We start from the raw sequence: 11,859 nt of genomic DNA on the forward strand, positions 1-11,859 counted from the left end.
AGATAGGAGCACAAGCAGGGGACAGAAAACAGTGACACTCAGCGGCAGAATTCCCTCCCAGCCACTGAGCTGTCTTGCCAGCACCATTCCTGGTCATGCAAAACAGAACCCAACTAGCAGCAGGGAGACAGAACACACAAGACCCTTTTATACAGTATTTCAGGTGCCTACCACACAGGAAACCTTGAAGAAAATCAGTTTCTAGAAGCCGCTGTTACCTCTTGTTTACAGTTTATATATATATGATAGATATGAGATATATATATAAAAGGTACTGTTAACTACTGTACAACCTGACTTCATAATGGTGCTTTAAAACAGCGAGATGAGTAAAAACATCAGCTTCCACATTGCCTTATGTGCAAAGGGTTTTAACCGAGGATGGAGGAGGGAGGCAGCTTGAAGGTGAATCGTTAACCATGGCGGGCTTTCCCCTTGGTATTTTCACAAGGTGAAGGAGGAGAATTTGGGAACCGCGTTCTCCCGCTCCTCCCTGCCAAAAAGGGGGTGAGAGGAGGTGGTCGGACCGTGGAAAGCTAAGAGTGGGATTCATCCAGGCTCACGCAATAACCTTTTGATTTTTTTTCAAAAAGGAGACTCCCTCGGCAAGATGGCAGGTTAAGGGGTCTTCATTCCCAATTTCTCACATTAGCCGATTCGAGGGCTCCTTGTGGTGGGATCAGAAATAATCCAGAGTGTGGGAAAGTGACAGTCAAAACCCCACCTGGAGCAAATAAAAAAACATACAAAACGTACTGGTGCTTTCCTGTCTAAGTCGCCTTTTGTGTGTTCTTTTATGAGGCCCTCACCATCCACCCTCTGTGCACAAGGCGGCTTCTGGCCCCTGGAATGTGATGTTTTTGGTCATCTCCAAAGGCTGCAGTTTTATACTGGGAGGCTGATGACACCTTTTGTTATAATTATTATTATGGTTCTGGTTATAATTATGTTTGTTTTCAGATTTTCTTTAAGAAAACAAAAACCCAACCCCCCTCCCTTTCGGTTTCAAACCAAGGTGCGGGGAGCAGGGTGCTTCTAAGTTAGTGGTGGCCCTGGTGCCCTGGCTCCCCACCCCTCGGGCCAGGTGGGCCACCGGGCGCAGCGACAGCCAGGCGGCCAGAGGAGTCCCCGAGGCCGGCCTTCCGGGCGCGTCCCTCTTCTCTTCTACTCCCCTCCTCTCGAGTCCCGGGTGTCAGGGCTGGAGGGAGGACCGGGCCATCTCTCTCCTCGTGTGTATGATTGGAGTGGTGTGTATTTCTTTTCTAGTACTTGGTCTGATGATAGCTGTGCTCTTCGTTGGAGCCAGCAGCACCTGGAGCCCCCGAGTGCACTGACACCTCCTACCGAGGCGGGCAGCCTGGCGTTGGCGGTAGGCAGGGACAGCATTGGTGGCTCCAGGGTGAGGGCCCAATGGGCAGATGCTTGCCTGGATAGATGGGGTGTAGATATGTGGCATATAGAGATATATATTTTATAATGGGAGGGGGGATGGCACCTCCTGGGACTGGCAGGGCTGGGAGGTGTGCTGTCAAGCACATGGTCCCGAGTTCGCATCCCTAGAAAGATAGGGCCTACGGTGATAGGCGCTATATAAATACATAGATAGGGTCACGTATAAGAAATATTATGTAGTGGGGAGCGGGGCAGGGGGGCTCAGGATGCTGAGCCTCGGGTCCCACTGCAGACAAGCCCCACGCCAATCAATCAATCCCACACGCATACACAGGAACAGAATTCTACCAATGCAGAATGGACGCGTGCATGCGCGCATGCGTGCACACACACACACACACACACACACACACACACACACACAGCCAGGGGGCTCCCAGCGCCCTTCTCCCCAGGATTCAGGACTTCGTGGCGTCGGCCCTGCAGCTCTTTACCTCTGTTGCCCTGATTGCAGGTAGACTGTCAATCCCAGAAGTTGCTAGGTGCTGAAGGCAGGAAAAGGAGGAGGTTTTATTTTCGCAGGTGCTCTCCTCTAGCAGGTAGCGTTCTATCTCTTTTGCCCCTGGTGATGTCAAAAGATTCTTCTGTTAGCAACCTGTGATACTGACCTGCAACTCTAGGCACCAGTAAAGTCAGCCCTCGACTCCCCCTACCTATTCTCCCCCAACCAAAATAAAATTGACATCCAGGTCTGTCTCGGCCAAGGGGGCTTCCATTGGAAAAAAAAAAAAAAAAAATGGGACAGTGAAACTCATTATTTGAATAAAGCAAATTAATAATTGGTGACAAAACTAAACCAAGGCTTTGAATCCCTTGCTCGTTGCTCAGGAGTCTGCGCACAGCTGGTGGCCGTGGTCTCCTGTTCCTTTTAGAGGTGCTTGGTCCTGGGCCTCAAGCTACTATTTCCTTGTCAGATTGGTTTTTAAAATCACAGCCAGTTGCTTCCTGCCGGCTCTGTGACACGGTGGCAGGTGGCGATGGTGGGCCCCCCTGGGGCTGGAGCAGCTAGGAGGGGGGATCCGTCCGCCCCTCCCTCGTTGGAATCCCTGTACTAAATCGTGGTGCTTGCCCGTCCCTTCCTCCAGCCGGGCTCCATCCTCCTGGCCTGGAGTTCACCAGCACCACTCCAGGAGGGCTGTGGGGAGGAGGGCTGCCTCAGGCAGTCCAAGGTGCTCCCTCCCCCACTGGCCAACACTAAGGTCTTCGCAGTCCCCAGCGTCAGGACCGTCTCTTCCGGGCCTTTCTTCTGCAAACAGACTTACCGGCTCTCTCGGCCCTCCTAGGCTTTTCGTCCACTGCTTACGCGAAGGGGTTTGCCTTTCCTGATGGCCCAAGCTCCACCCAGGGGGTCGGTGTGGGGATAGAAACTTGGCAGCCATGGATGTGGCAAAGCCTGAGGGCTTAGTGTGGGCCAGCCAGCTTGCTCGGAGGAGGCCTGGCTTTTGTGGGTGATAACCTAAGAGCACTTGTTCCTCCTGGTCTAGCAACCTGACTAGGCCCCGGAACGGGCCAGATGACAGTTCACAATCACCAGCTTTTCTTCCAGCCCAAGCCGTGGGCTTGGTCCCACAGTAGAATTTGAGAGGGTGTAGGGGACCTTGGGGATGTGCCAACTTGGCCATGCCAGATGCTCTCAGTCTACTTCCAGCCCCAGCAGGGGCGCTTCTGGGGACATGTATCTGGTCGCTTTCTAAAGGAGGGCTGTGCTTTGGCTGAGGCGGGGTCGTGCGAGGATTAAGGTGGGGATCGTTACGCTTGCTGTGGGCGAAGCCGAGGGTAGAGGCACGGAGCGGAGAAACCAGGAGGGCCTAGGGAAAATTCTGGAATATGTCCCCAGTGGGATCTTCTTTGTAACGAAATGTACCCCTGGAAACCAGGGCTTCTAGGGACTGAGGAGGATGCCTCCCCGTTTGTTGCAGGTGCCAAGTAGAAGGTGGTGCCAAAGAGATTGGTGGCTTTTGTCCGGGGGAGGTAGTCGGGGGCCTGTGCCAGGGTCACAGAGCCCTTGGTCGCCTGTCTCAGGAGGAGGTGAGTCTCCCAGCAGGCGGCTGCTGAGCCCTGTGGGCCTCAAGCTGGCTGCTGCTAAGCCCCTTCCCTGTGGGCTGACTAGAGAACAGTAGGCTGAGGAAGCAGCAGGTGAGGACCAGGGGGGAGAGGGGTCTCGTGGTCAGTACATGACGACATGAGTGCATTACTATCTGTTTTTCTCTCTAGACCCCAGAACTTTCCTGCTACTGAACATTCTTCTAGAAAGCAAACTTCCCCAAAGAGCATCCAGGACCTCTTAGCTTTTGAGACAGGCCTGGGAGTGGTTGGCTGGTGGAGATGCCCCTGGGAGTCTTGGTGAGTCGCTAGGGTGCGGATTGGGACAGCAGGGAAGGCTGCTGGACCTTGAACTGGGCTAATGAGGCCCGGCTCCCCCTCCGTCCCTCTTTGCTGGCAGCTCTGGGAGAGCCTACATGGGAATACCCGCCACGTCCGGCTCAGGAAGGTCTGTAGCAGGAGCAAGGGAAGGAAGGTTTCAGTGGAGCCGTCTGGGAAATGTTCTCCAGGAAAACCGCAATCAGTAGTCTTCCCGTGTTTGGTGATCTAAGTGTAGGTAAAGCAGATCTTGGAGGAGGTTTCGAATTCCTGTCGCTGTTCTGCTTGGCCAGAGTTGCTGTGGCACTGGGGTCTTTGAGGAGTCATTTTTAGGAAACTTGCAGGATCCCCCTCTGTGGGGTTAGGGCTGTGGGACCTGCCTGGCACTGTGATCTGAGAGAGCTGGCAGTTTCCTTTGGTCAGAGAAACAGCAGACCCAAGATTCTGGCGAGAACAGCATTGCTAGCCAGGCCCCATTTTGATCCCAGGAGGTGAGGAATCTGAATTTGTCTCTCCGCTCGCTCCCAGTGCTTGCGATTAGAGGTGACACTGGAGTTGTCCTTGGCAGGAAAGGCTTTCCTCCAGCACAGGCTTGGGGGTGGGGGCGAGGGGAGGGGGGGGGGGGGTTGCCGAGGACTGGCCTGGAGCTAGCATGGCCCTGCCGGCCTTTCCCTGCCGAGGCAGGGGTTAACTCCAAATGTGTGCAGGACCTGGGAGGAAAGAGAGATTAATGGAAAAGATAGACTGCACGGTTCTCACAGAAGCTCTCGAATCTTTACGTTTTGGTAAAGGAAGCCTGGGGGTCTTTGGGAGGCAAGGGCAGCCCCTCTTGTCCCTGGGTGTCCTCAGAGACCTGGCTGAGACGGGCCTTTGCTTGGTGACCTCTGGCTCACCACAGACCCTGGGCAGTCGAGTTTTGGGGGTGGGAGAAACCAGGAGTGAGGACAAGGACGGAAGGGCCCTTTGCTCGTCGTGACTCTGCCCGAACGGAGGCCCACGGACTCCTGGAACTCTGGTAACTGGAAAACTCCCCCGTTCTGCTCTGCCCGAGGGCCGTGGGAGAGCGGCTTTCCCCGACCCCAGTCTGGCCGGCCTCCAGCCCGGCGCCTGAGGAGCTGAGCAGGGATCGAAAGCCTCGCCCCGTAGTCCCATTTCACTTCCCAGACCGATTCGGCTGCACAGCTCTAGAATTCACCAACCAACCAAAATGCCGAAATTTCTTAGAATACGCAGAGGGAGGAGGTGACTCAACAAGGTGCTAAAACATTTTATTAAAAATATATATTGTTAAATTAAGTCTGCTGTCTGGACAATGACTGTTTGTTTTGTTTTCTTGTAGTGGAGTTTAAAAGAGACTATTATTTTACTCTGATATATTATTATTAAAAAGGCATTTTAACTTTGTACTTGAAAACTAAATGGGCGGTTTCATGTGTTTTAGCTGAGGCATTGAAGTAGCGGGTGCTTACTTATTTGTGGGAAATCATGTATTCATACTGAAGAATAAACTCCGTAGCTGATTGGGTGATACCTTTTACTGTTACAGACGATTTCGCTTTGACCCCGGCGGCAGAGCACTTTTATTCCACATTCCACGCAGCTAAATGCAGGACTTCCTCCCCAGCCCCCCCCTCCCCTGCCCCTTTTCTCTTCACTTCCTCTTTTCTCCTTTTTTTTCTTTTTTTTTTTTTTTCCTTTGGTTTTGTTTGTTTGTTTGTTTTCCTGGTTCCAGCACCCTTTCACCACTGTATTTTTTTTTTAGGGTTGCTTCTCTATTTATTGACAATAATAATGTACATTTCACAGTCTGGTTCTGGAACATCCGAGGAGGGGCGCGGGAGAGGGTCCCCCGAGCGGGTCCCCATCCCCGTCCCCCTGGTGTTCCGTTGTATCTCTGTGTAAGTGATGCTCGTGACATAGCTGTTTATGAAATAATTAAAGAGGTCAATGCGTACAGCAGATGTAGAAAGTCTGTCAGTTCCGCCTTCATCACATTTTTTTTGTGCCCAGAAGACTATAATAAAGCTCCTTTCTAATGTACTTGTGCTGGAGAACACTTGAATAAATGGACTGTTTTTGTGCAAAAAGAAAAACGGAAAAAGCACCGTAATAATGTCCTTTTGTCTTGCGTCTCCTTCCCCCTGACATGACTGTTCACAGCCTTCCCAGAGGGGTCAAGTACCCAAGTGGGGAGGGGACTAGCTTTGGGTCCAGACAATGCAGTTTCTCCCTTTAAAATATCACCTGTGTGAGCATTAAGTAGGGGCTGTAAACTGGGTGAAAAAAAGGACGGTTTGGTCAGCTTGAAGCTCAGACAAGCTACGTAGTGAGATGGGGGCGGTGGGGGGGGGGGTGTCTCTGGAAGAGCACGTTCTGTCCTGGGCTGAGGGGTAGAAGTTTCCAGGCTGGAGCCATGAGAGGAGGGCCTCGTGCCAGCGCCCGGGTCAGCCGAGCGGAGGGCCTTTTGCTTATGGGCTCTGTTGCCCTCTCCAGGGGGTTTCTCCAACACACAAAGGTGTTGAGAGGAAGGCAGCTGAGAGGTAGACAATCTGGACTGCACAAGGGACCCCGGGACACACTGAGGCATTTGGCCTAGGAAGGAGGAGAGGTGTTTGCAAACACTGACATGGTAAGCCTGAGGGGCTGGGATTGTTGGGGTAGTTCCACAAGGCAGCAGAAGTGGCGACAGTCGGCAGGAAGTCAGCCCCTTTCAGCTCCGCTTAAGATCCTTTGTTTGCCCCTGGCCAGCAGTGCAGTTAAGAGGTGCCGGGCAGCCATTTGGGGATACCACCGGCCTTCCTTGAAACCCCGAGTCTGGGTCCCTCTCACTGCCCCTCCTCAGAACTGTCTTGCTGGTGGCTTGAAGAGCCCATTCATATGCAATGTCCCCTTCATCCTTGCCACTCTTCCCCTAAAAGTCACTAGTTCCGGTCTCCCGCCATCTGAAAAAACCAGAATCTAAGCACATCCGAGAATTAGGATGTTCCCCTTACGGATCTCAGCTCTAAGACCCTGGCATTCTGTGTGGCGTGTTTCTATCTCCTAAGTGCCAAGCAAGTTCGGCCAGTGGCTTCCTAAGGGAGGATTATTCAAGGTTTCTTTCCTACATTAGACCTAGGGAGAGGTTTAGGGCTGCACCATTTTGTTGGCTGCTTTGAAAGACATTCTAAAGGGAACATTTGAGAAAAGGGAGGCAATAAGCTTTTTTTCATGGGCACTTTTCTTTACAAAATTGTAAATGTACACTTAACTTTTATCCTACTTTTTTTTCTCTATTTTTCAGTGTTGGTGTAGAATGCTTTTTTTCTAAATGGCTGCATGGCATTTTCTTGTTGGATGTCTGTTTCTATATATATGCATTTTATTTTAGCTATAAATAGAGCTGCAATAAATATCTTGATGTGTTGGTTTTTTTCCCCCCTATATTTTGTATTTTTTCTCCATAAGCTAGATTCCCAGAAATCAGACGTCTTGGGGCCGAACGATGAAGATTTTGGTTGGCTCCTGACACATTGGCCTGATTGCCTCTCAGTGGTCAGCAGACAGATAGTGGATCTTCAGTTCTGAGGCTCTCAGTTCAGAAAAACAAACACAGTCCTTAGTTTGACCATCTCAGAAACGTGTTAATCCCGGTGAGGAAGTGAAGGCTCAAAGCGTTTTTTTTTTTTCCTCCTGAGAAGCTGGAAATCTGTAGCCAGAAGCAAGAGGTGGAAACAACATTGGTCACTCAGTTTGGAAAAAGAATTCACCTGGGAGTACCCACCTGGAGGCAGCCTCGGGAGGATGGAATTCACACTGAATCTTTGAGATGCTGGTTCCAAGGCTGAGGAGAAATGGGAGGGTGTCATGGGTACCCTCTAGCTCTGAAAGCCACGCTGGGACCTCCCAGTGCCACCTGAGCTGGAGGTGGGCGGTCTGGCCAGAGCTTACGGGAGGGAGCTACCCGGGCCATTTCATTAGTAAAAACCGTCTTGCGAAGTTCCTGCCTTTAAACCAGGTACCATCCGATGGTGGCGGCGAGGGACAGAGAGGGAAGGGCCAGGGCTGGGCAGGAGTCAGGTCGTTGTGAAGGGACCGAATGCCCAGGTGGGTCTGCCCGGGCTGGGGAGGAGATGTGCCACGCTCCCAGGCTTGCTGGTTCAGGAGCAACTTCCTTGGGTTCAGCAAGGTTGACCTGGTGAATGCAGAGAGGAGAGAGGGAGACGAGAGGCTGTCTCAGAGCTGGCTGGTGGGGAGGCTGCCATCCACAGCAAGGCCAGAGGTGGTGGGCACAGGCAGTGGGTGTCCGGTGTGGGGGGGTGTTAGGCGAGGGGCTTCAGCGAGGGGCAGAAAGTGTGTGTCGAAGATGGGGGCACAAGGAAGTCCCATCCGAGGGGGACGGGGCTCCCCCGCAATGGGCTTCTGGCATCACCCCCCAAAGCTCCCTTTCTCTCTGGTTCTAGTACCCTGTAACAGAATGAGGCCCGCTGGCCTCAGCTGGGAGCCTCTGGGGGAGGCTGCTGGGCTGGGAGGGAAGTGCCTGGGCAGAGTCCTCTGATGGGTGGGCGGCTAGAACAACAGTTTTCAGAGCTGGATTCAAATCTCAGAAAGCAACCCAGCTGACCCCTCATTTTCAACGCTGAAGTCCCAGGTGCCCTGAACTGTATCAGAAGAAAGAGGACAGCATGTAGGACCCTCGGATCTGAATCCTGTGTGACCTCGGGCAGGTTAGCTACCGGTCTTGAGCTCAGTCTTCTTGCTTGGAGGCCCGGGTTCCGTCTTCTTGTCCGTCAAGCATGTGGCTTTTGGCTCCCCCTCCCCCCACCCAGGTGTGGCCGTAGCTGTGGGGCCTGGGGAGACACACTCGCCTCCGCCACCCCCGCCCTCGCTGAGCCCAGGGCTTTGGCCAAAGTGGGTGTGCGGTGGCTGAGGGAGGGAGCCCAAAGCCCCTCAGGAGCTTTCGCTCTGATGGAAGCGCAAGGCCCCACCTCTCACTGCATGACCATCCCTTGCCTGGCCCTGACTTGGCCCGTGTGACAGTGACATGAGCACTGTAGATCACCCGAGGTCTGGGTTCTGCCTGGCCCAGCGTGAGGACTTCCGGACTTCCGCAATCTCCCTGTCCCTTCCCGCCCCTCCCCTCCTGCCTGTCTCGGGGATCTCCCTCCACAGGGACTGCCCTTGTCTGCTCTGAATCCCACTCTGTCCTCCTGCTTGGCTCTCTCTGTCTGGCCATGGCTCTCTCTGTCTGGCACCATTGGTCTCTGTTTCTCCCCGAGCATTTCCTAAATGGCACCCATCGATCTTAAACACACGTGCACACTTGACCTTGACCTCCCTCCAGATGCCCTATTTCTCTGCTCCTCTTTACAGCAAAACTCGCAAGCACTCCTGGGATCTAACGACTCGGCTTTCTTCCTCCCATTCTCCTCCATCCATCCCCGCGGGGCCCTCACCCCATCACCCTGTCACCTCTCAGGAGCTGGGGCCCGGGTGACTCCTCCTCCCTGAACCACCTTGTTCCCTGGGCTCCTGACATCACACCCCGTGTCTTCCTACCCCCACCCCCTGACTTCTTTGACTCCTTCCTGTTCTCTAAATGCTGGAGGGCTCCAGAGACCCCGTGTCTGCTTTCACCCCGACTTCCCTGAAGCCCAGGTTCTCCTATCCAGCTGCCTGTTTGGCCTCTCTGCTTAGGTGTAAAACAGGCCCCTCAAATGTGACCTGCCAAAAACAGAACTCTTGGTCTCCTCCCGGCTCTCACACTTCACTACATCTTTGTAACTGGTGCTTAATTGGTGTCAAAACCCTGGGGCTCATCCACCATTCCCCTCTTTCTGTCACAGCCCACTTCTCGGTCACCAGCTCACACTGACAGACCCCTCTCCACATATACACCCTCATTGGGCCACTTTCACTGTCTTACTTTTGCAGCTTTCCCCAAGTCTTCATCATCTGGCCCCTAACCGGTCTCTGTCCCCATCCCGTGACAATAGATCTCTTTGTTCTGTTCCCGTCCCTTTCGGTTTCGGCCCGTTCAACACGCAAAATGATCTTATTGAAATCAAACTCTTAAAAAAAAAAAAAAAAGTCCATCCGTTGTGTGCACCTGCAGGGAGCATAAACCCCTCTCGCCCTGGCCTGCAAAGCCCCGCCCTCCTCGCGCGCTCCGCCTGGGCCTCCAAGCTCTTTCCCAGCGCAGAGCATTTGCGAGGTGCCCTCCACCTGGAAATCTTGCTCCCCTCCCTCCTCGGCCTGTTCGGCCTGTTCGCTCTCATCCAGGCCTCGACTCAGAGAAACGCTACCTGGCTGTTTCTCAAGTACTTTTGTGCCCACTGCTTTCTGTCACGTGTATTATCTTCCTAGCCCTCGCCCTCTCCGCTTCTGACTCAGGAGTTTGCTTTCCTGGCTGTTGTCTTTCTTCTCCACTCAAATGAAAGCTCTGCAAGGGCGGGAACTTTCCTTTGTTTCTGCAGTGTGCCCGGGGCCCAGACCGGGTCCTTACATAACGATTGCATAGGAAACCTAATCATTGCTAGAGTTGACATGTATTGAGTGCTCAGCGTGTACCAGAAATCATTTCTGCATTACTCATTTAACCTGCTCAACCCTGTGTGCTGAGTGCTATTATCCCATTTTACAGATGGGATACATACTGTGCTTGTGGTTGCACATAGGGGCAATGCCCAAATTTCAAACCCTCTCTGCTCGCTGCAAGGCTGCAGGTCACAGTCCGAGCTACCTGCCCCTACTCTATCTCTCACACATCTTGGGCTGGTCCATTAGGGTCTCTGTGGCAGTTTCCGGCTCCCTCCCCAGAGGTCTGGGTGTGCAGCCCCCCACCCCTGCTTCCCTCCTTAGACCTGGCTCCTCCTCCAGCCACACCCCCAGGGAGCTAGCTCTTCAAGGTGTGGGGAAAGGAGTTGGAAGACGGGGCATGGGGGCACCTGGGTAGATTTCTTATTTCATAGCTCTTCTGTGCGCAGACATTCCTACTGGTACCAGTTCCTTAAGAGAGGCTCCCCTGGCTCAGATTAGGATCTCCTCTCCCCTAATTTTCTGGTTCAGCCCTTTATTTCCTTTGTAGTTCTTATCATAATTAGAATCGCTTTATTTACTCATTTGTTGTGTCTCTCTCGCTAAAATGGAAATCCAGGAAGGCAGAAATAGAGTCGTCTTGTCCTTTCGTATACCCCCAGAGGTACATTGCATGTTTGTGGAATGAATGGGTAACCGCAGGCAGCCCCACACCTGTGTGATCTCCAGGATAGCGCCTCTCGAGAAGCCTCTTGCTGGGCTGAGCAGGGTTTCTGGAATTTTTTACAACGTATGGGCCTCAGTTCCAACTCGGTTGCATAAATGTTGGTTATGTCTACAGCGCACAAAGGGCAAGGAGAAGGGAAGCAAAGTTCGTTACTGAGTGTCCACCAGATACAAGAAATCCCAGCCCGCAGCTGCCAACAGTGACCGACCTTCCCATGGGTCCAGACTTGTGCCAAGTTCTTTACATGCATTAGCTCACTTCCTATGCAAAGACCTCATAATTGTGCCATTTTACAGATGGGAAAATTGAGGCTTATCAAGAGTACCCAACTTGCCAGGTAGAAGCTGGATGGAGGTGTGTCTGACATGCCAGCCCAGAGGCTGTTTCCACTCTCCAGGCTTCCTCAGAGGGGGGCTCTGCCCAGGGGAAGGAGACGTCTGTGCTCTCTGCATTGAAGAGAATGGACCACGAGTCTTTAAAAAAGTTGATCTGACTCCCTAGCCTAAAATTATGTTACTCGCACCTTCAAAATAATCAAAAAAGGGATAAGTGAAAAATCAGTCATTATCCCAACCTCCCAAATTTAACTGTTGTTGGAATTCTTTTTCTTTTCCATGAGGCGCATATACAACTTGATTCATTTAAGACTGTATTATTCGTCAATATAGTGTTTTGAAATAATAATTACTTTTTGAGAATTCATTGCATGCTGGATACTACCTTTTCTGTTAACATTTTACTGTGAGCATTTTCCCCATCACTATTTTGAAAACATCATTTTCAATGGCTGCGGATTATTCTGT

The sequence above is a fragment of the Lynx canadensis genome, chromosome A3, assembly GCF_007474595.2.
Source record: "Lynx canadensis isolate LIC74 chromosome A3, mLynCan4.pri.v2, whole genome shotgun sequence".
NCBI classification, from domain to species: Eukaryota; Metazoa; Chordata; class Mammalia; order Carnivora; family Felidae; genus Lynx; species Lynx canadensis.